At 38.1% G+C, this 24,275-nt stretch overlaps 1 long non-coding RNA gene across 1 annotated transcript in view; it reads right to left on the reverse strand.

The window, feature by feature from the left end:
• LOC107146201 overlaps positions 1-24,275 on the reverse strand; it is an 80,299-nt gene extending 56,024 nt beyond the window's left edge. The window contains exon 1 of the long non-coding RNA XR_001504007.2: positions 24,021-24,275. This is a non-coding gene — a long non-coding RNA (uncharacterized LOC107146201). The remainder of the gene's footprint in view (positions 1-24,020) is intronic.

The following is a 24,275-nucleotide window of genomic DNA, read 5'->3' on the forward strand; positions in this document are numbered from 1 at the left end:
TTTTTCAAGTGTATGTGGTTAATGCTTTGGTGATCAAATAATAATAATTATAATAATAATTATAATAAATATAATAATAATAATTATATAACCACATAGATATAATTTTATTGGTAATAATTATGTATTTTTGATTTTTACAGTGATAAGGGGTACTTTATAATGTACATTGATATCAGGAGTAAGGTCTTTTAGCTCTGTCTCTCTTCTTAAGTATCATTTAGCTCTTGGGAGCCTCAGTTAACTCAGTGATATGTAAAGCTGAGACTAGAACTTTGATTCCCAAAATGAACTCTCTAGAACATTTGATCTGTTCGATGGTAAGCAGTAGTCAATGGTCAAATGTTCCAGGTAACATGTGCCTTTACCCTAAGATTGCCTAAATGCTTTGATTTCTAACTTGCTAATATGTATTTTTCCAGGGGAATGTAGTTTTCTGTTATTTCCCAAACTGATGAGAGATTTATTTTATATCATTGAGTATCTGGTGGGACTAGATGCTACCTCTTATGAAATGTAGGAATAGATAACACCCCAAATCCCTTCTTGCTATAATCCTAAGGCTTTAATGCATTTCTTCTTTGCCCATGCTTTGACTGCACGTTACCAGACCCAGGCCACTGGCCTTCTCCCCGACACTATTTCTTCAAGTCCCAAGCTGCCAGACATTTTTTTTTTTAACCCACACTTTCCACTCCATGCTTCACAGAATATATCTTTGTATTGCTGGAGTCAGTCAGTCGCATTAATCAGTGCATGACGTTTGTTGCTCTTATCATCATGATGACTGCAGATGCAGAGATATAAGACCCTCATGCGCATTGCAAGAGTGAAAGGGTGATCTTTGGGTCACTCTAAAATCTTGATCATCAAGAGATATGTCTATTCATTGATGGATTCCCAGGTAACAATGCACTTCATCTCTTTCTTAGAGGACTTTGGATGCTGCTAGAGAAATAGGAATTGAACCATGTTGTCTAACTAGTGTTAGATATATAGCTAATGGACCACCCTACTCCCATTTATATATCACTCTACAGGACTGAAAATTAGGGGATTCCAAATGGTTTTTCCATGGTACAGAGAATTGCAAAGCAAGATGATAGTTTAGGAGAATTTCCTCCAAACTAAAATGGTTATGTAGCTTGCTTCTGTTCAGAAAACTAAAATCCTTACATTCACTATTAAGTTAAGCAAAGTATAACTGAGAGCAGTGAGTGAACATTAATTCCCATGAGAAAAGCATGTATGCTATTTCTATGAGTCACAGACCCTGGGGGGAAACTTACTGACCAGAAAAAGTAAAGCCACACTTTTATGATACACTCAAGGGGATGGGAAATTCAGGTTAGGACAAATGATGTCCCTAACCAGAAATTGTCTGACAACACTCACTCCAGAGGATGTTTACCTTCTGGTATATTCTGTGACCACATCTTACATTTTAGATTTCATAGAAGGTAAAGGAAGTGGATTGGGACACAATCTTCATGTGAAATATCAGGTTTATGTTTGGGTCGGAGTTGTTGAGTGAGAACAGGGGAGATTCTATACACTCAGATGAGCATCAGGCTCCATTTCTGATACTCTTGTGTCAGCCTGGAGGGCAGTACTATCTTTTCTCATAGGGCATGTAGCTGGGAAGAAGTACATTTACAATAGTGCCCTTAATCATCATCATAACTCAGAGAGGAAATGATCATTAACTCCATTTTCCAGATGAGGTGAACTGTGGTTCATAGAAGTTAAAAAACTTGCCAGGACATGAAGATTTAAAATAGCTCTGCTTATTTATGCTGTCTCTACAGCCTGTTAATAACAAAATGATCCCTAAAATAATCCTTGCAAAACTTACAAGGAGATTACAAATTTAGGATATACAAATGAAAATGAAGAACCAGAATTTTGCCATAAATGGATTCTGCTAAGACATTTTTCAGAATGTAATCAGTCCCTCCAGGTCTACCTTGACACAAAATATCCTGTTTTCATTAAATTCCAAAATTTTATTGGAGGAATCTAACTGCTAAAATCAGTAAGATTATATCAAAGGGACAAATAAATATCCACTTAGATCTGATCAGGATTAATAAAATGCTGAAACAATGATAATAAAAAATTGAGGCCAGCACATCTAATAAATTCACTCAAGAGTAGGGGAATTTACAGTCTCCTCTCTAATGGACTTTTCCTCTTTATGGAATTATGGATTCTGCTTCTAAAATATCATTTCAGTTCATCTGTAAACCTCAGTTGTTCTTTTGAATTAAATTCACTTCTTAAAGAAGTGAATAGGCTGTGAGTAGTAAATTCTCTCAGTCTTATCCAAAAATATCTTTATTTCTCTGTCACATCGAATTCTAGTATCTCTATGTATAGAATTCTAAAATGACAGATTGTCTCTCCCCATTAGAAAGATATGTTCCTATTAATTTGTTACATTTTTCTGATGCACAGATTTCTGTTAATCCAAGTTTTCTTCTTTTCTAGCTTATGACTTCTCTCTCTGTTAGGATTTTTCGGTTTGGTTTTCTACGTATAATTATATGTATATATATATATTTTTTCTTCTTAATTTACCTGGGTTTACATTCTTGAAGCTGTGGTTCTTTAGACTCTGTGTTTGCAATTTCCTTCAATGCTGAGCATTTATCAGTCATAGTCTTTTCAAATTTTCTCCCCGCAAATACTGTTTTACTTTGAGAATTCTCATGAGATGGATGCTGAGTTTTCTCTTTCCCATACCTTGTAACATCCCATTTCTTCATCTCTGAGATGCTTTCTGGGCTGGTTCCCCTGCTCTGCTTTTCAATTATTAATTCAGCAGTTTCTGTCATTTAGCCTGTTTATAGGCTCATTTCAATGGCTTTACTTTTCATTTCTGGTTCTATAAATATCCTTATTTCTTAATGTCCAGTTTTAAGATTATAGTTCTATTCCTTTCTTTATGACTTTAGTAGTATTAACTCAACTTGTTAATAATCTTGCATATAAATTATCTCCCTTATCTTGGATTGGCAGGAGTGGAGGTTGACTACATACAGGCTGCTCTGTGAGATGTAGCTGCTCATGATGACCTTTAAGAGTCCAGTAAAACATTTTAAGTGAGGTGCTACTAAAGGTTTTTGTGAACATTCACTCTGACCAGTTCTGCATTTGAGAGAAAATTTTCTTACACTAGTAGCTATGATGATTCTCAGTAAGCAGAGATGGGATTCCAGGGGACTCTTGGAATATTCCAGAAAAGGTGCTCTGGTGGTGTCAGTGAGTTTAGCATAGTGGGAAAGAATGGCAAAGATGCTTTATATTTCCCTCAGCTTGACCTTCCTCAGGGGAAAAGAGACATTCAGAATCCTGATTGTAATAGTTAAAATATATTTGCAGCTGGGCTTAGTGGCACACACCTGTAATCCCAGTGGCTTGGGAGGCTGAGACAGGAGGATCACAAGTTCAAAGCCAGCCTCAGCAAAAGCAAGGTGCTAAGCAACTCAGTGAGACCCTGTCTCTAAGTAAAATACATAATAGGTCTGGGGATGTGGCTCAGTGGTTGAGTGCCCCTGAGTTCAATCCCATCACCACCACCCCCAAAATTATATATATATATATACACACACACACACATACACACACACACACACACACACATTTGAGATATTTATTTATTTTAATATTTGCTTTTACTTTTAAGTGGATACAATAACCTTTATTTTATTTTTATGTGGGGCCGAGGATCAAACCCAGTGCCTCACTGGCAAGTGCTCTACCACTGAGCCACAACCCCAGCCCCATATTTGAGATATTTCTTAAGACATTGTTTGGACTTATACAAATTATACACATTTTCAACTTTGTGTGTGTGTGTGTGTGTGTGTCTTTTATTCCTCCTTACACCCAATTTTATATCCTTTTTTATTCTCTTTCTACAAAAACATTTTAAAGCCATTTCATTACTTGAGCAAAAAGAACTCCATCTCTCAGAATTTACATGAAATTGCCTGAATTGTTAATAAAGTGAAAGCTTTTTATTGTGGAATTTTGCCTGCTTTCTTTTTCTTTGTCTAGTTCAGCCTGGTGACAAAGTAAAAACTGAGGTCAAGTCCAGTCAGGTCCTCATTTTCCTTAAAAAAGAAAAGAATCTTTTCCTGGTCTTTGGTTGAATACAGAGCATCTGACCTCAGTGAGTTTTCGGGGAGCATCTTGGTGTATAAATCCCAAGCGTTTCCCAGATCCACTCTCCCCCCAGGGCAGGCCATCCGCAGGCCCCTCTGAGTCAAGGCCAGCATCCTTGAGGGTTAAGAGGAGGTGGTAGTGCAGGAGGCAAATCAGATACATTCAGACTGCTTGGCAGGCAGTATTGGCCAAGATCAGGCCTAACATGAACTCTTGTGGCTTAAAGATTCCTATGCAAGAGCAGTCCTTTTTGAGAATTGGGATAATTTGTTTTTGGCAAAACACTGTTTCTTTTTTTGAGGGTGAGAAGAAAAAGAGTGTGGGAAAAGCTTTGGAAATCTTGCAAGACCTCTTGGACATGGACTACGTGTTACAAAACATATTTTTGACGAGTTAAGTGTTAACCAACCAAAAACAGACAGATTGTCTTTCCCATGTTGGCTTCGAAATGCGGCAGGGGAAGTGCCATTGCTGGATATGGTTGAGAACTCGCTGAACCCTGTCATTTGAAAAAAGAGTGTCAAAGAGCCCATATAACGAGAGGACAGAGCTGAGTTTGCTTGTCCCTTTTTGCAGGATATGATTGCAACCTTCTGGGACAGGGGAAAAAAATTGAACAATACCAAATCAAATCAGCTCCAACTGTCAGCGGAGGGTGGTCCAGAATAAAAATTTCAAAAGAGAGAAAGATTAGTTTTAAACCATAATGAATTCTCTTTGCCATTGAAAATTCATCCAAAAAAACATTTCACGACAACTTTGACAGGCAATGATCCGAATGTTTGATGTATAGAGGGAGTTATTTCTTGCCCTCAAAAAGCTCTTAAGCTCTCCCTGAGGAAAGGAACACGTAAGTGGATAATTACAATATATTGTGATTTTTAAAGAATTCAAGGGAACAAGGAAGGAAATGCTAATTCTGGTGAGAATGGGAAGGATCTTGCACACTTGTTGGGGATTTTGTGTTTTTGTTTTCAGTTTCTTTCATTGACCTATAAAAATAATATATATTGGTCTGGGGATGTCATTCGTAGTAAAGCACATGTTAAGCACGCACAAGGCCCTGGGTCTGCCCCGGCACTAAAAAAAAAAAAAAATACACACATACATATTTATGGAGTACAGTGTGATGTTTTAATCCATGTATACATTGAACAGTGTTCAAATGCTCAAACATTTATTATTTCTTTGTGCAAAAATATTCAAAATCTTTTATTCTAGCTATTTTGAAATACATTGTACGTTATTGTTACCTACAGACACCCTACTATGCAATACGAAGCCGGAAATTATTTCTCCAGTCTAACTATAACCTAGTACCTGTTAATCACCATCTCCCCATCCCTCCCACCTTTCTCTCTCACCAGCCTCTGGTAACCACTCTTCTACTCTGCACTTCTGTGAAATCAATATTTTTAGGTTTACATATGTGTGAGATTATGCAGTACTTGTCTTTCTGTGCCCTGCCCATTTCATTCAGCATCGTGTCCTCCAGTCCCTTCATGTTGATGCAAACGACTTCATTCTTTTTATGGCTGACTAGTATTCCACTGAGTATATGCATCGTGTTTTCTTTATCCATTCATTAGTTGATGGCCATTTAAGTTTTTTTTTAATTTCATGGCTATTTTGAATATTGCTGCTGTAAACACTTGACTGCAGATGTCTCTTCAACACTGGTTTCATTTCCTTTGGATATAAACCCAGGAGTGGGATTGCTGAATCACATGGTAGGTCTGTTTTTGATCTTTTGAAGAATCTCTGTACTCTTTCCCATGATGACTGTACTAATTTACATTCCCACTAATAGCCCATGTGAGTTCCCCTCCCCCACAACCTGGCTGGCACTTCTTCACTTTGTTTCTTTTTGATAATAACATTCTAACTGGAGGGAGGTGATGTCTCATTGTGGTTTTGATTTGCATTTCCCTGATGATGAGTGATGTTGAGCATTTTGCATAACCTTGTTGTCCATTTTTATTTCATCTTTTTAGAAATATCTACTTAGGTCAATTGTCCATATTTTAATCAGATTAATCTTTCTTTTACTACTGGGTCTTTTGGGTTACTTACATATTCTGGATATTAACCCCTTGTAAGATGTATAGTTTGGGCTGGGCATGGTGGTGCACTCCTGTAATCCTAGAAGCTCAGGAGGATGAGACAGAAGATCTCCAGTTCAAAACCAGCCTCAGCAAAAGTGAGGCACTAAGCAACTCAGTGAGACCCTGTCTCTAAATAAAATACAAAATAGGGCTGGGGTTGTAGCTCAATGGTTAAGTGACCCTGAGTTTAATCCCTAATGCCACACACACGCGCAAAAGAGAGTGATGGATAGTTTGAAAATATTTTCTCCCATTCTGTAGTTTATCTCATTGTTGTATATTTTCTTTGCTGTATAGAAGCTTTGTAGATTGTCATAATTCCATTTGCCTGTATTTGCTTTTGTTTCCTGTGCATTTGGTTCTTACCAAAAACAACACCTACCCAATGCAAGGTCCTGAAGCATCCCTCCTATATTATCTTCTAGTAAGTTCTCAGTATTTAATACGTTCTGCATTGATATTTTATTTATGGATCTAGTTTCATTTTTCTGCATGTGAATACACAATTTTTCTAGCACCTTTTAGCAAAGAGACTCTCCTTTCTCCACTGTGTGTGCTCCTAGCACCTGGATGATTAACCGATAGAAGATTTATGGGCTTATTCATAGGCTCTGTGTTTTTTCATTGGTCTATGTATCCATTCTTATGCCAATACCACCCTGTTTTGATTACAATAGCTTTGTAGTATACTTTGAAATCAGGTAATGTAACGTCTCCTGTGTTGTTCTCTTTGCTCAAGATTGCTTTGACTATTTGGGGAGTTTTGTAGTTCCAAATGAATTTTAGGGTTCTTTTTTCTGGTTCTGTGAAGGATGCCATTAGTATTGATAGGGATTGCATTAAATCTTTAGATCACTTTGGGTAGTATGGACATTCTAGTAATTTTGATTATCCCAATCCATGATTTCAAGATGTCTTTCCTGTGTGTGTGTGTGTGTGTGTGTGTGTGTGTGTGTATGTGTCCTCAACTCATTTCACCAGTGTTTTATGGTTTTTTACCACAGAGATTTTCTTTCTCCCCTCTGGTTAAATTTAATGCCGTTTACTTTTGTAGTATTTTCAATTGAATTGCCTTCTTAATTCCTTTTTAGACAATTCACTGTTGGCTTATAATTGGCATACAATAACACTACTGATTTTTGTATGTTAACTTTTTATACCACATGTTTATTTGTTAGCTTATTTATTAGTTCTAGTAGTTTCCTGGTGGAATTTTTTTTTTTAATATGTAAAATAAGATCTTATATATTAAACAGTGGCAATTTGACTTCCCCTCTTTCCACTTTAGATGCACTTTATTTTTATTTCTTGATTGATTTTTTTTTTGCCTGACTGCTCAAACTAAGACTTTCAGTATTAAGTTGAATAAAAGTAGTGAAAATGGGCCCCCTTGTCTAGTTCAAGATTTTAGAAAGAAAGCCTTTTGATTTTCCTTATTCAGAATAATGTTAGTTGTAGGATTATTATCTATGGCCTTTATTATGTTGAGGTGTGTTCCTTCTAGGCCTAAATTGTTGAGAGTATTTATCATGAAAATATTTTAAGTTTTATGAAATGCCTTTCTATGTCTATTGGGATGACCATGTGGTTGAAACCTTCCTTCTGTTTTTGTCACGTTGGTTGATTTGTGTATGTGCTGAACCATCATCATGTGGGCTGAATCCCAGTTGACCATGATGTCTGCTAGTATTTTGTTGAGGCCTTTTGCATGATGTAAATTGAATTTAAACTTGTGGCCTTGAGTCTGACTCTTTAGTTTTCTGAAGAGGAAAATTTCCGTCTGGGACTCTGCCTGACTTGGTTTGCTAGTATTTGGTTGAGGCCTTTTGCATGAATGTTCATCAAGAAATTAACCTGAAGCTTTTATTTTGCTGCTGTACTTGTCATCTCATTGTCTAGATTTGGTATAATGCTGGCCTCATTGGATGAGTTTGGTAAAATTCCCTCCTCTTCAATTTTTCAAAATAATTTAAGAAGAGTTACTATTTATTATTCTTTAAACATTTGGTAGAGTTTAGCAGTGAAGCCATCTTGCTCTGGGCTTTTTTTTTGATGGAAGATGTTTTAGTACTGATTTGATTTTATTGCTCATTCTTGATCTGTTTTTTATTTTTAAAAAATATTTATATTTTTTTTAGTTGTAGTTGGACACAATACCCTTATTTATTTTTATGTGGTGCTGAGGATCGAACCCAGGGCGCACACATGCTAGGCTAGTGCTCTACTGCTGAGCCACAACCCCAGCCCCTTGATCTGTTCTTTAAATTTTTATTCTTTTTCTGTTTTTCTTCTTGTTGCTGGAGGTTGAACCCCGGGCCTGCCACATGCTGCTCATGTGCTCTACCACTGAGCTACATCCTCAATGCCGGATTTTTTGCTTCTTCATGATTCAGTGTTTATAAGGTGTATGTGTCCATTTCTTATAGGTTATTAAATTTTTTGGCATGTAATGGTTTATAATAGTCTCTAATGATCCTGTATATGCCTGGGGTGTTGATTGTAATGCCTTCTTTTTCACCTGTGATTTTATTTGAGTCTTCTCTCTTTTTTCTTAGTCATGCTAAGGGTTTGTCAAGGTTGCTTATCCTTTCAAAAATCTACCTCTTTGTTTCATCAATCTTTGAATGTTTCTTTCAGTCTCCATTTTATTTGTTTCTGTTCTGATCTTTATTTCTTCTTCCCTTCTACTAATTTGAGGTTTCATTTGTTCTTGTTTTTCTAGTTCCTTGAGGTACTGTGATAAGTTGTTTAAGATCTTCATGCTTTTTTGATGTAGACATGGATAGTAATGACTGGATTCTTACTACTGCTTTTGATTCATCCTATAAGTTTAGAATGTTATGTTTTCATTTTTTTCTTTCCCTGTAAGTCTATTAATAGTCCTTCAGATATTTAGCTGCTCCAAAATTGTGTGCCCATATATTAAAAATTTTTATTTCCTCTTGATGAATTGACCCCCTTATCATTACAAATTGACTTTTCTTGTGTTTTTATGTGTTTTAATTTAAAGTCTACGTTACCTATTAAAATTATGGAAATTCCTGCTTTCTTTTGGGTTTCATATGCATAGACTTTTTTTTTTCAACACTTCACTTTTAGTCTTTGTATGTTCTTAAACATGCAATGAGTTTCTTATAAGGAGCATATAGTTGGATCTGTTTTTCTTTTTTTTTAATCCATTCAGTCACTATGTCTTTCAATTGAATAACTTAATTCATTTACATTTAAGATAATTATCAGTAGGTATGCTTACACTATTTTGTTACTTTTTAAAAAAATTATAATTCCTTCCCCTCTTAACAGTCTATTTTACAGTTAGGTGATTTTGTTTTCTAGTAGTGTGTTTTGATTCCTTGCTTATTTTGGGTGTACTGGTTATAAATTTGTGTTTTGTGGCTACCATGAAACTTACAAAAATACATCTTTTGATTATAACAAGCTATTATGAAATTATAGTAACTTAACATTGATCATAGAGACAATAAAACAAAAAAGGAATAGAAAAATATTAATTAAAAAACTACACTTTTACCCCTTTACTTCAATGTTTTTAATTTTGATGTCTCATTTTTCATCTTTTAATCACCTATATTTTAACTATGTTGTTGTAATCATTATTTTAATTTCTATGTTTTACTTTTCAGATTAAAGATATAAACTGTTTGGACACTGTTTACAGTATAAGAGCATTCTGAATTTGTCTGAATAGTCACATTTACCAGTGAGTTTAATACCTTCTGATGTTTTCTTTATACTTATTCGTATCTCTTTCAGTTTGAAGAACTCCCTTTAGCATTTCATATATGGTAATAAAAAAAAATCTCAGTTTTTGTTTGCCTGAAAACATTTGTATCACTTTTTCATTCCCAAAGGATAGCTTTGCTGGGTATTGTATTCTTGATTAGCCAACTTTTCCTTCATCACTATATAAATCTCATGACACTCCCTCATGGCCTGAGGTTTTTGCTAAGAAACCTTTTTTCAGGTAAATTGGAAAACCTTTATGCGTTTTGTTTTGTTTTCTTGTGTTGCTTTGAGAATCCTCTTTGTTATTAATCTTTGAGAGCTTGATCATAATATGTTACAGGGTAGATTGTTTGAGTGAAATCTGACTGGTGCCTTTGACTTGTCTGTACCTGAATATTTTTTGTCCTCCTATAAATTCAGAAAATGTTCCATTTTTGTGTCTTTGAATATACTTTTACCCCTTTGGCATTCCTAAGACCCTTTTTAACACCAAAACCCCAAATTATTTACTTTTTTAAAGCTTTCTCAAATTTCTTATTCAGTTTTCTTCATTCCTTTTTTTTAATATTTATTTTTAACTGTAGTTTGACACAATACCTTTATTTCACTTATTTATTTTTATGTGGTGCTGAGGATGGAACCCAGGGTCTTGCAAGTGGGAGGTGAACGCTCAACCGCTGAGCCACAATCCCAGCCCCTCTTCATTCCTTTTTATTAATTTTTATTTTTTCTCCTTTGAATGTGTATTTTCAAATAGCCTATTTTTGAGCTCACTGATTCTTTTTTCTGTTTCATCTACTTGCCTTTGATTTCCTTTATCACCTTTTAAATTTTGTTTAGTACACTTTTCAGCTTAAGGATTTCTGTTTGATACTTTTTTAATAACTTCAATCTCTACGAAATTTCTCTGATAGAGTACTGAGTTGTTTCTCTGGGTTAGAAATAAATATCAATATAACATTAATCACAATAAATATATTCAAATGTAACAACTAAACAACTAACAACTAAAAGGCAGAAATTATCATTTAGACAAAACAAAACAGGATCCAATATGCACCTAAAAATATACACACTTAAAACTAAAATATACAGAAAAATTAAAAGGAAAAACAAATATTATTTTAGATTCTGTGCATCCAGAATCTAAAATCAGGTGATGTAACAGTATTAATTTAAAATGAAATTTAAGACAAAACATCTTAATAAGGATAAATAGGGTACACAACATATTCATTACAGAGCTATCAGATTAAATTCTTTGTAAACGTGTATGTGCCTAAGCAAAAATCCTTAAAACACAGAAATCCTGAGTTAATTTAGGAGATTAGGAGATAATGACAAGCCAATAAAGAATTTGACATAATTGCATTACATTAATAGCTTAAGTCTACAAATCACTAGTAAGGAGAAAGTATCTATAAATAATTATACAGATAGATCTGAGAATCTCCTAAATTGATCTAATATGAGCCCTGTATCCAACAAACATATAACATGGGGATTTTTCAACAAATACTTGGAAGTTTTAAATGGCTTCTCTTTTCATGAGTGTTCCTCGGGATATTTCTTCTTTTGAACATATGTTTTCTCCTATTTTTCACCTAAATGTATGCTTGATGACTTATGACTTCCCTATGTCTACTGAAGAGTCATCAAGCCAGTCAGAGGGTGTCTGCTATGGCTGTGATCTGAGACTGATGTGTCTCCTGGGAGCTTCCCAATGTGACCAATGTCTTCCTCTTCAGCCCTTGAACAGTCATTAGTAGAGGATTTAGTCACACTGATGTGAATTGAATTTAAACTTGTGGCCTTGAGTTCAGAGTCTGACTCTTTAGTTTTCTGAAGAGGAAAATTTCCATCTGAGACTCTGCCTGCCTTTGGAGTAACACACACACATTCAACTGTTTTTGTGCTCCTTGGAAATCTCCCTGAGCGATAGTGCAAGGAATGTAGTAGAATAAACCCAAAGATGAAGGACATTCACCAGTGCCTTTTAACATCATCACAATCTCTGAGTTCATTAGCCTTTTATGGTTTTTCCTAAAGACAACATAATTAATTTAACACAATGGGTCAGGGCAAATGTGTCCTTTGACCGGAGCCCATCATTTCAGTTTCCCATACTTCCTATTTTTACTTTCCCAGTGATATAGAAATAATATGCTGCCCTTCATGAGTGACAGCATTGCTATGGTTTTAACCTAAGCCAAGCATTGGTTATGCCATGTTAAGTGGTTTCCACGGAGACATGGAAAACCCTTATGCCCCCACACCCTTTTAGAATTGATCAAACCTTTATGTAAGCTAGTTTCAGCTGATATTACCCAAAATCTTATGATATAGGCAAGAAAGGGATTATTAATTTTATTTGAGGAAATTGAGACTAAGAGAATTAAAAGTGATACCCAGAATCCTACATGGCTTTGTGATGAAAAAAGTTAAACCCACATTTTCGAATTTAAGTATCACTGCCCTTACGGTCTTCTTGGCCTCTGACATAAATTTCAAGTTGGATTAACAGGGTGGAGATGCACTGGGCACCATTACTTAGGAACTTCTTTTGCTAAGCTGGGTGGATTTGAGAACGAATCCAAATTATGCATCTGGCAAAGATAAAAGTGCTCTGGAACCAGACTGCAGGAGCTCAGATTCTCACTCAAGCACACAGAGCCATGTGATCTTGTGTTTCTTAACTTCTCTCCACTTGGACTTCTTCAGCTCTAAAATGCAGATACAAATTATACCTAATTTGTTATAGGATTCTATAAGGTCATAATATATTCAAAGTGCATAGAATAGTGCCTGGCACATACTGACTGATCTAGAAGGGTTTGTTCTTGGGATATTGTTATTGCTAATGTCATTATGGTATCACAATTGCTTGGCTCAGGAGCTCAGTGTTTAACTGCTATGATCTAAACACCTCAAATATGCCATGATATGAAATTAGCTTAAAGTAAAAGGAAACACTTCCTCCACTAATGAGGCAGGAAAGATGGCTTAGTTGTGACATGAGGCACCAGGTGGATTTGCATAGATCAGAGGGCACACACAGTCCTATTAGAGTTACATCATTTTGAACAAAGGAGGATTGCCATTGCAGCCAAGGTGATGCTTCTCCTTCTTGAATCTCTTCCCCCTCTCTGTAGCCAATTCACTAATCTCACCCCTCTTTACCTCCATGTGCCTTAATGTGCCCCCATTTTGGATTATTGTGGAAAAGAATGAACTTGGGCACATGATGTCCTCCTATTGACTGGAAGTCAACGATCCAGCCACTGTGGCCTGGCTGTCCTCACTCCTCCATTCTTCTATCATCTGGTTCACTTCAAAATATATGCTGTTTCAAGTATAATTATTAAGTGTGCACAATGTACGGAAGGGGGCCAAATAAAGCCAGCAGGAAGCCCTGGATGATTCAGACTTTCTCAACTATCTGGGAAATATTTAAGTACCAAACATGCCTTTCTGGTCTCCCCTTGTCTTCACTCCTTTTTGCCTAGAAGTCCCTTCCTCTATTTCTGACCACTTGGTGGCTATCACAGAGCCTACCTGTACCTTCCAGTCCGTTTGTTTTTGTTATGGTCATGCAATCAGGCTGTCAAGGAAGCAAGACCCTTGACTTCTTAGGCTGGGTGAATGATTCTTGTGGTTTTATATGGGGATGACCTGCCCTCCTGCCACCTAATCCCCTCCTCTGGGAACCCCGATTACTCCATTCTCTCTGTAGCCTGTGCTCTCAGGCTCCAGGTGGGTTTCCTCTGTCTTATTGTCTCCTGCCTTCCTCACAGAGCGTGTATCTTAGGTCCTGAACGTTAGTCCTCCACATTTTGTTTACTCCACTTTTGCAACTTGCACAGTCCCTCTCAGAGTTCATCCCAGAGACCTCAAGTCCAGCTGGCCTCACATAGGCAAAGCTTGTGCACCATCCATCTAGCATGGAAGCTCACCTGTTGCTACATAAAAAGTCACCTCTACTGGGCACTGTAGAGCATGACTGTAATCTCATTGGCTCTGGAGGCCAAGACAAGAAGATCAAGAGTTCAAAGCCAGCCTCAGCAAAAGCAAGGCACTAAGCAACTCAGTAAGACCCTTTCTCTAAATAAAATACAAAATAGGGCTGGGGATGGGGCTCAGTGGCTGAGTGCCCCTGAGTTCAATCCCCAGTCAAAAAAAAAAAAAGTCACTTCCTTTCCCCACATTACATTATAGATGCTGAATTTATACCACTGAAGTAAAGCTAGTTAGCAGTCAAGGAGTTGATTGCCCATTTGTTTGTGGCCTGTTTTTAAGGACATCATCATTTTCTCTTCCTGAAATTCAAGTGTGCAGCTTGCACCTCCCATTGTATTCATCATTCAAGGGATCTACCATTCCTGAGATACAAGGGCCCTCTTCTGTATCCAAGCATTATAACTATACATCTTCAAGGCTCCATTCCTAAGTAAAATATAATCTGTGGAAGGCAAATTAAATTAAGTACAATTCAGTGAGAAATAAAATTTCAAGCTAATACTTCTTCTTCGTCTTCTTCTTTTTTTTTTTTTTTTTTTGTACCAGAGACTGAACTCAGGGGCACTCGATCACTGAGCTACATCCCAACCCTATCTTATGTTTTATTTAGAGACAAGGTGTCACTAAGTTGCTTAGCACCTTGCTTTTGCTGAGGCTGGCTTTGAACTCACTATCCTCCTCCTCAGCCTCCAGAGCTGCTGGGATTACAGACATGCACAACCGGGCCAGCAAGTTAATTCTTCTTTAAAGTAAATATATCAGGGGTAAAGCGGAAGCACATGATACACACCATAATCTTATTTGGTCTGATTTATAGCTTATGTTATATGCAGATTAGGCTTCATTCAAATCAGGAGCTAGGCTTCAGGAAGAGTCCTCTCTCTCTACTTACATTTGCCATTGAATAAATCCTTCTTCCTCAGCCCACTGATCCCTATAGACTGCCTTATTTCCACTTAAGAAACATCTTCTTTACATCCCCATCTGGTCATAGGGAGACATTGAACTTTTCTCTGTATTTCCTATCAGCCTATATGTATATAGTTATGTACATATATAAATATTTTTCTTCCTAGCCCTCTCTCCAAAAGTAGTTTTTCAAGGTGTATCCATTTACATCCTAATATCCCAGCCCTTCAGCTCCCAGAACGCAATGTCACCCTCACAGCACCTTCAAACCAAATCTTGGTCCACTGGCATTTTTGCATTATGAGATACATCATCCCCCACCCAATACACACATGCACACATGTACACACAGAGAGAAATATTTAGTTGTTAGTATTTCAGTATTATCATTATGTGTGATAGGTTTATTAACAGTAGCTTTTAGATGCTGAGCTCAAGGTTTACATAATTGAAATACTCAATAGATTAAAAAATGGAATGGAAGATTCACAAGAGTGCTAACCATTCTCTTCCCACTTACACAGGAATGTAATGTGCTGAGCAAAAAGAAGACAACAGGATGTGAGGAACAAATGAGGATGCTCTAAAGATCCCCTGGTTGGAGCTATCTCCTCGAACCCTTGCTGCCCAGTACTACCAGCACATCACACAAAACTGCACAACCTTGTTGGGAGGGATGGAGATGCCCTTGAATTATTCATGTTTTAACACTAATCCAGTCAGGAGGCGGACCCTTGAGGGAGTCAAAATCTTTTATTAAATGTAAATTGTTTTATGAGATCCTGCAACTGATAACAACTAAGAATATTTCCCCAGAAAATGTTTAATAATAGGAAGAATATCAAAGTGAGTGGAACTAAAAATGGGGGTAAGCTAGTGAGCAGAGGGGTGTCCAAATGCTGAGGAGAGGCCAGAGGGGCCAAAGAGTCCAGAGCACCCATGGCCTTCTTCACCACAACTCTGACCCCAGATCTCAGAATCTGTGGTTATGGCCTTTGCTAGGCAACGCTGGCCTCACTGAACCTAAATGTCAGTGTCTGCACATTCATGAATCACATTGGACATTCTTGGAAAATTCAGCCTCTCTCTCAGCACTTTCACCTCATAGAATGTGCCTCCAACACACAACTTCCCACCATGAGGACAATGCTCTTCCAGGTCCTCAAATATCCAAGAATCCTTTTTAGGCCATGGATGGTACCTTTCCCCCATTCCAGCCATGAATCAACCTGCCAGGGGCTGGAGGCAATGAGAGACAAGGAGACTGTGTACCTGGGCAAGGACATCCATCATCATGGTTATCAGAATGATCCTAAGCCTTCTGCAAAGGTTGGTATAGATCATGAGTGTTCTGCTACTGAGAAGTAAGATATGGATCCCAAACTATAGCACTGCCTTCTTGTTAAAGCTTCAGCTATGTGATATTGAGCAATGGGGAAAAAAATCTTTGTGCCTTACTTTTTCTTCTGCAAAATAGGAGTAATAAAATATTTGTTGAGAGCTGGGGATCTAAAGTTCAATGGTAGAGTGCTTGCTTAGCCTGTGTAAGGCCCGGAATTCAATTCCCAGTACTGCAAAAATTAAAAATAAATATTTGTTGAATATGTAATAGCAGAATATTCCCAGTAACAGCATTTTTATAGGACAGAGTTTCATGGTATTTATGGAATAGATAATAAGTAGTGTGAATAGTTAAAGTATCCATACCTCAGATTCTCATCTGTGAAATGTTAATAATAATAGCATTTATAGAATAGAATTGTATAGATTAAATGAGCTGGTATCTGGAAAGTAATTACTTGGTAAACAATAAGTATTTTGTAAACGTTAGCCATTACTCTGAGTATTTCTACAGAATCATTCTAATATTCTGAGTTTGAGAAAAAACAAAATTGAATAGTGAGTAACAGATTCCCACTTGGAATCTGGTCTTTTGCCAGAATGAGAGACCCTGAGCTGGTGATGAAATATTCCAAATAAAGTCATAGGGATAGCTAATCCTCTCCCGTATACACACTTGTCCCATGGGCAATGAAGGCAGGTAGAAGCAGAAAACCATGGTCGCGATGACGAAGAACAGGAAGACACAAGAATATTTCAGGAAAACTCATCTCTGGCTTTTTTCAGATCAAGTGGAGCTGTGAGCAAAGTCTTCCTGGCTCTAAGGAGTGAGCATATTCATAAGCTGGAGACACAGACTGATGAGGTGTGCAACTTCCTGTTTCCTTGGTGAATGCTTCAGAAAACATGCAGTTGGGAATTTTAAAATTTTCCACTCACTGTTGCCTTACAAAGCTCACAGAAGGTTGGATGAGATGAGTCAGGAAGCTGGTTAGGGGATGGCAGACCTGGGGGAGGCTCACAGCCTCTTCCTTGCTTTCCCAGTAACTCACAGAGACCAGTGACCTTTGCATCCCGTCAGCCTCTGGGGAAAGGAGTATGACTCCCTAAAATCACAGACCCAAAGCATCTGAAAACCAGGAGGTATTTCATGCAGGTCGATGACTAAAACCCTCTGGGGAAATGAATGTCTATTTTCTTACAAAAATATCTCTTAGAACAGCATCTCTTCTGTTCATCCTCAAGATGGGGCTGTTTAATTACTTCAGAGAGTTTTATTCTGACCTTTCTGTGCCCAGGGTATCAGTTCTTTCCTCTTTCTCTCCTCAAGGTTCCTGGGCCCCCATTGCTACAGCTTCTCTTTCTACAAGTCCCCTTAAAATCCTGGCGCTTCAGAGTCTTTAGTCTTTTTCACTGTTTAATTTGGATCAGTGGGTCTTAGACTTATCTGATGACAATCAACTTTTGATGAATTCTATGAATTTTCTTACCTGTAAAATTCATACTCACATCAAAAATATACAAGTCCACTGAAGTGCTCCCAAAGCACTCCAGAGGATCCATGTCTGAAAATCCAGAAGCAGTCCCAGCACCCAGAAGCTTGCTCACTCATGGAGCCTGGTCTCAGGACTACTCCTAGCTTGCTGGCCCTCACAATGAGGCCCTGTTATTTCCTCAAGGGACATGAACAACCCCACCAAAGACCAACATCAGCAATGTGAATACACCTATTTAAAGTGTTCAGTCAGGAGTTTTAGTTCATTCAGAGTTGTGCAACCATCACAGAGAATTTTATAACATTTTTTTTCCATCTCAAAAAAGAAATGTAGCTGTCATCCCCAATCAGCCCTTTCCCCCAGTGCAAGCAACCACTTATCTGCTTTCTCTCTCTATTTTCCATTTCTTAACATTTCCTATGAAGGGAATCTTAGCATATATGTTTTTTCTCTGTGCATGTAACTATCTTCTTTCAGTTAGCATAGAATTTTTAGGTTCATCCATGTTGTAGCTTGTATCAATGTGTATTCTTTTTTGTAGAAAAATAATATTGAATTGTATTGGATATATTGCATTATTTAATTCATTCATTAATTGGTGGACATTTGTGTTGCATCTATTTTTGCTAACGCCCAACTTCGAGTGAACTGAATCCCTGCTTTCTTAAATTCTTTTCAAATTCATCCAACTAAAGCCCAAACTGTTTAATAGGTCCTTATTAAAAAATATTTTTTTAGTTGTTAATTGACCTTCATTTTATTTATTTAAATAGGTGCTAAGAATCAAACCCAGTGCCTCACACACACTAGGCAAGTGCTCTACCACTGAGCCACAACCTGGGCCCCATTTCTAAACTCTTTTATAGGGACACACACAGTTTTTTGCATTACTTATCATTGCTTATGCAATGAGGAATAAATTCAACTCCATGCTGGTCTTTGGCTGGAGGACATTGACACACATATTCTAAGTTACAGATCCTTGCTCCAAAGTCTACATGTGGCCTGACTTGTTCCATTTGTGTTCCTGGCCTTAATAATCAATGAAACGTTGTTAGTTTTTCAATGAATATGCTCAGGCCTCATTTCTCACTACCTACTAGGACACTGATGTCCTATAGGCACCTCAAATGCAAACGACAAAAACAAATGTTGATTCTGAAATTGTATTTTTGTATGACTGCTATCTTAATTAGATATGCCAATGATGTTCCATTGTGTGTGTGTGTGTGTGTGTGTATCCATTCTTCTACTGAAGGGAAGCTGGGTTAGTTCCACAATTTATGAATTGTGCTGCTATAAACATTGCTGTGGCTGTGTCCCTTGTAGTATGCTGTTTTTAAGTCCTCCGGGTATAAACCGAGGAGTGGAAGAGCTGGGTCAAATGATGGTTCCATTCCAAGTTTTCCAAGGAATCTCCATACTGCTTTCCAGATTGGCTGCACCAGCTACAGTTATCTTATATTATACAAAGGTGCCAAAAACGTACACTGGAGAAAAGATAGCCTCTTCAACAAATGGAGCTCGGAAAACTGGAAATCCACATGTAACAAAATGAAACTAAATATCTGTCTCTTACCATGCACAAAACTCAACTTAAAGTGGATCAAGGACCTAGGAATTAAACCAGAGACCTTATGCCTAATGGAAGAAACACACAATGCAAAAAATCATAGGGTCACACCAAATCTCCATCATGTGGGATTAGGCCCCAACTTCCTTAATGAGACTCCCATAATGCAAGAATTAAAACCAAGAATCTAGTCCTAGTGTGTGTCTGACTTTGGCCACATGAGATAGCTAGAGTAATAACTGCTCAGCTAAGCCCAGTCAACTTCTATAACTGTGGAGAAATAATAATAATAATAATAATAATAATAATAATAATAATAATAGACTGTTGTTTCACTACACTGCTTTTAGAATGATTTGTCATGTTGTGGGCCAAACTATACCTGCCTTCCCCAGGAAAACTCCACTGTATCCTGACTCTTTCTTTTATTCTTATACAATGTATTATTAAGAAATGCTTTTGTAAGATGTTCTCTTTTTAGTTTCCATTTTTCTTTGACAATGTACTCTGGCTGTACCCTGAACTGGGTCATTCTGACCCATTTCCTATGTTGCAATGGTTTTAACGTACTTTACTTATGGTTTGGGGCTACAAAGAGTGTGCTCTAACTTGTGGTGGGGTTTGAGGGGTGCCAAGGCAACTTGTTTGCTGCCCTTTCAGACTGCCTGTGAATAAAGTTCCATGCCCGACTTCAAGACTGACCCGGTTATTTATTTCAAACAGTCCACAACAGTCATGCAGTAAGGATAACGAACAATCTTGGAGGAGCTATAGGATCTAATCAACATGTGCAAATAGAATTAAGGAAAGTATGTCTGAACTTGGATCCTGAGGCTACTGGATCAAGAGGGATAAGGAAGAGTTCCTCCCTCTGTATGTACACCCTGTCCTATGATATAAGACTTAACATTGTAACAAGTTTCCTGGCAGATAAGGATTACATACTGTTGGATAACCCTCGAGAGCTCTAGCATGCTACACTGGGGTTTTGGGAGTCAATGGTGGAGAAAGGGTACAAGATGCTCAGAGATTTGGACATCATAGGTAGACTACATAAGGTTAGAAATCTACCAGCCAACTATGTTCCAGGGGAACAACCATTTTATTGACAAGCTGGAAAAAATACTATTCAGATCAGTGGTGACTATCCTCTGTAGACAAGGCTTACTATAAGAGATACTTACATATAGAAGCCATCTTTGCCTCATTGACATGCTGATTCTGAAACACAAGACATTGCTCTTCCTATCAAGAACAGATCAGGACTCTTTAATAGACTGACTGCAATTCAAACAGTTCTTCCACTTGGTATTTATGGCATCAAAGACCCTGTGGTTTTAATGATATTTGTGATGGGAAAGATATCATGCTGTACAGTTTGAGGTGAGTTCTGATGAGAAACTCACAACCTATGTGCCTAAGTTTCTGGATAAAAACCTGACTCTCTGCAGTAGAGAAGTGTGTACTAGTTGAAAAGTAGCTCCTATTTCAAGGAGTTCTTGGGAGGCTGGACCAGAAGGACATTCAATTGTGCAGCAGAACTGCTCGTCTTGAGCCTGGTTCTATTAGACCCCTCAAATCAGAAGGTCAGGTGTGCTCATCAATAATCCATCATAAGTTAAATATGGTATATTTAAGGTGAGCACATGTAAAGTTGGAGAACCCAAGTACATGGTCACAGATGTCAGACCCTCATGTCATCCTCCACTACTGTGCTAGATTCTTTTCCTCAGCTCTTATAACCAATAGGCAAAGGATAAATGAAGCCAAATTTGCTTCACAAATGGGTTGGCAAGTGTGTGGGTTCATGTTAAAATTGCACTCTCTTGAAACACCGCTTGATGCAGATGGTGGTTCTGAGAGTTGCTATTAAGGCTAACTCCTCCTCCCGAGAGGATTGAGTAGTACAGGTGGTCATTCCCACTGTGTGGAAAGAGAAGCAATTAGAAGTAAGAATAAGCATGGACATGTGGGCTATAGGGAATGACGTGGCTGTTGATCATGGCCCTGAGAAAAGAAAGACTGGAATATCCGGAATAAGGATATCTGTAGAGTTGGTATGTGGTAGGCACAAGTATGAAGTTTCCTCCATCATATTTTAATGCTTAGAGAAAACAACCACCACAGGACAGCCAGTAAACAACTAGTAGATAGAATGACCTTATCAATTGACAGCAGTCAGCCTGTCATGGGCCCATCACATCTATGCAAAGAGCTCATGAACAATGTTTTCAGAATAGTAGAGAAGGAAGCTGTGCATGAGTCACACAGCTAGGTTTCCATGCCCCAAAGCTGATGAGCTACTACTGCTGCCTTGTGACTAATCTTCCAGCAAGAGGCATCAATGCTGAGCCATTTCTCACTATGAGCAACTACCTACTTGGGATGATTTTCACCATTGACTTGATAGAGATTCATCTTGACCAAAAGAAATATTCTGGGTATAGGTTTGCCTTTCTTGCCTGTAACACTACCAAAAGTTTGAAGATTATAGGACTTCTTGACATGAGATTCCACATGACATTGCATCAGACCAAGAAGTTGTGACCAAGGAAGTACGGTATTTATAGTCTATGAATGAAGAGATTGAAATAGAAATTATCCAGCTCATCATTGTTCTCAATGATCCACTTGGAAAATCTGTGCTTGTCAGTCCTAAAACTCTAGGTTCTACATAACTAGAAGCCCTGATTCTCAGACAGGGATCAAGAGAAATGTGGCAAGTGTTCCATTCAACTGTAAGGCTGTCTGAAGCCTGGTTACTTAAGGTCCCTGGTAGCAAGAGTTTGGCAGTCAAGGAAGGAATCACCATAGTTGCAGATATAATTGAGCTGGTCATTAAGAAGAGATTCAGCTCCTGTTACACAGAAGGACAAGAAATAAAAGTGACCCCCAAGTGATCCAGTGAGATATCCCTGTGTTCTCTCCAGCTCAAATTAGACAAGTGTAGCAACCATAGTCGGTGCCATGGCATGAGGAACTCAGACCTCATGGAAGGGATCAAGGATGCCACAAGCAGAAATGCTAGCCAAGGATGAGGATCATCTAGAATGGGTAGCAGAGGAGGGGGCTATATGAAGTGAGTATATGTTGCAGACTTAAGACTCCTGTGGTTGGGGTATAGTTCCTTCCACTAGCTTTCTTCCTCTTGCAAGTTTCTGCAAGAAACTAGATCAGTCGGAGAATCCTGTAGCAGCTGCTTCTAGAGGTGGATGGAACTCAGTGGGCAAAGTAAATGAGATAGAAAAGCATCCGAGAAGGACAACACCAAACCCCTTCTTCTAATTGGGGATACCCAATCTCCCTGGTGCTGAGAGTGTTGGGGGTAGTGATGGCTTACAGGTGAGTTCCTTTCCTGAATTACCATAAGCTAAAAAAAAAAAAAAAGAATTTCCCAAGGTTACTCCCCCACCCTAGGGGCAGCCTATACTCTTGTTTCTAGGGACACAAAGATCTGGCTCCCTTGCCTCAGTGAGTATAATTCTCAGGTTCAGAACCCCCTGCAGACTTTTATTAAAATTGTATCAAGGTTCAACTTCTCCCTCTGCCGATTATTGCTTCTGACATCATTCAAGAGCATTCTCCAATAAATACTAGTTACTAGTTTTGCATGAAGTGCTCAGGGTCTGAGTCTGTTTTCCAGGAAACTTAACATAAAATAAACAGATAAATAAACAGTCCCCCCACCACCAAAAAAAAAAGGAGAGAGAGAAGATCAATTCCATCTAGCTCAAGTGTTCAATTTTCATGGAAAGAAACTTAGGTTCCAAAAAAATAAAATATGTACATTAAGTCACTTGGTTAGTGATCCCCAAAGGGAATAGAATGGAACCCATGTTTCATGTCTCTCCATTCATTGCTCTTTCCTCTCCCATCTTTTGGGGTCTAACAGTGTTTTGTTTCCACTATGCACTTGCTGCTGTGTGATTTTGGAAAAGTTACTAAAATTCTGAGATTCTCTTTTCTTACATATGTGCTGGGATATAGCAGTAGCTATATTGATAAGATTGATGTACCTAGGAATCCTTCACAGAATAAATAGCTTAGTATTTAGTATCAAAAACACGCATTATCCTGAGAGCGAGGTTACTAGTTTTAAATATGAAATGTCTTCATTTCTGACAGCTTTGCTTCTATAGCACTACTCTCTCTCTTGTCTGTCTTTACACACAGAGCTTTCATGGAAGGAGGTTCTGAGGGAGGGAGACAATAATCAGAGAGCAGACCAGTATCTTAGCCTGTTTTGTGTTGTTCTAACAGAATACCTGAGACTGGGTAATTCATAAAGAACACATGTATTTTTTTCAGAATTTTGGAATTTGGAAATGCCAGGATCAAGGTACTGGCAACTGGTGTCTGGCAAGGGCCTTCATGCAGTGCACTCTGCTGGGGAGGAACCATGTCATCAACATGGCAGGAGAATAAAAAGGAATGAATCTTGAAATCCAGGTATTTTCCAATAGCATTAACCCAATCATGAGGACAGCGCCTTTCTCCCTGAGACCCACCTCTGTTGCACTGTCACATAGAAGACAATTCCCAACACACAAATTTTAAAGGATATAAATTAGATAAGAAGAAATTCCTCCTTTTGCCTCCTCTGGTGGAGGAGATGAGGCAAGGTGAGGGAACATTGTGAGGATCTGGGATTGGGGTACTCACAGTCTTGGATGGGCCACAGGCTGGTTTTCCACTGGTGGTAAGTATCGCCTTCTCTGATCTGGTGGAAAAATTTACTTTGTCTGCCTGCACCCCGCTGTGTGGGCCAGAGGAGAATGCTGCATGTTGGCGTAAGTGATTGAGCACAGCCAAGTCTCAATTCCAGGTGAAGAAAATCGAAATAGGAAAACCTGGCAAGATAGTCATGCCCACTCCATAATTATTAACTCCCTCCTCACCCCACCACCTTTGTTTCAG

This window comes from Marmota marmota, unplaced genomic scaffold, assembly GCF_001458135.2.
Source record: "Marmota marmota marmota unplaced genomic scaffold, marMar, whole genome shotgun sequence".
NCBI lineage: Eukaryota > Metazoa > Chordata > Mammalia > Rodentia > Sciuridae > Marmota > Marmota marmota.